This window comes from Trichomycterus rosablanca, chromosome 27, assembly GCF_030014385.1.
Source record: "Trichomycterus rosablanca isolate fTriRos1 chromosome 27, fTriRos1.hap1, whole genome shotgun sequence".
NCBI lineage: Eukaryota > Metazoa > Chordata > Actinopteri > Siluriformes > Trichomycteridae > Trichomycterus > Trichomycterus rosablanca.
Window position 1 is genome coordinate 12,603,187 of NC_086014.1, and position 1,463 is coordinate 12,604,649.

Here is a 1,463-nt window from a genome sequence, read left to right on the forward strand (position 1 = left end):
ACTTTGCACCGTGTTTCCTGTGTTTATAAGCAGGTGTCGGCATTGCGTCCCATTTTATTGGACCGCAAATCCAGGGGCAGTCCTTCTGATATTAAAATCTATCTGACATTTACATACAGCCGGGCTCTCCAACAGATACCACCCACTTCTACTGATGGGCGATTTAAAAAGAGGAATCGATTCTTTTCAATAGCTCTCATTTCAAAGAATTCCTTCCTTTTTTTATTTTTATTAACTAGCCATTCATTTGTTGTTTTCAGTATAATTCAGTGTTGTAAGTCTTAGCTAATAAAATTTTAGAACTGAGATGTTGAATCAGTTATTGAGCGCAGTTCGCAAAAGTTTTCAGTTAGGAAATGTGATACTTATAATGTATGAAATGTGATAATGTATGAAATGTGATTCTTATAATGTATGAAATGTGATTCTTATAATGTATGAAATGTGATTCTGTGATCACTATTCGTCAAGTGGCTGCATTAAAAGCACTAACTGCTTAATACAATGCGAGGTGTTTTAATAAATAAAAAGATCAAGATTGTAAATGATTCTTCCGAAACAGGTTAATTATTCTAAATGTGACGTTTTAATCATTTAAAAAATGACTACGTTTATTGTAAAGCTAAACGCCAAAACATCTGCTTATATTATTAAATATTGAGGTTTAAAGATTGTGAATGGCATTCTGCTTAATATATTTACAGAAACAGTTGACACAGAATAACACAAATCTAATTTCCCTAACTTAAAATACGATATTATATTAGAGAAAGAGAAAGATTCTGTCAATAGTAAAATAAAGTTAGTTTATGGCAATTTTAGCTTAAACAAGTGCTCACGGATCTTCTAGACGTCGGTCTGAGCGCTGAATCAAATGAATCAACGGGGGAGTCGAATCATCTAAATGAATCAGTGAAATAACCCGAAGATAAAACAAGCGCGTCTCATTCATTAAATTAGATGAATATTATAGTGTTATATAACTTATATATATAACTTGATAATTATTAACATTGGAGGCAATTTATTTAAGGATTTAAATGTATGAATTGAATTTTGATTTGAAATAATGTAAGATCAGGTCAAAATATCCCTAACACTTTTTTCATTTAAAAGGGGTTTGGATATATTAGTGGATAATAATTGGATAATAATTCATGTTTAATAGTTCAACGTTTTTAGTTTGTATCCTTGGATGAAACATCTTGTAGCTTTTCCCAGAAATAGATTTGTAAAGCATGGTCAATACATTGTTTGTAATTAATGGTAATGAGTAAGTACACATAAATACACATAAATATAAAAAATAACTTTAAAATCATGAGAATTATGCAAAACAATATTTAAAGTCATCATCTGTGTCCTGAATAAACACTGCATGTGTTGCACTGCGGAGATTCGTTCAATGGATCATTCACTGGATCAAGCTGCCAAAACTCTCTATTCAACTCTTCCATCACACA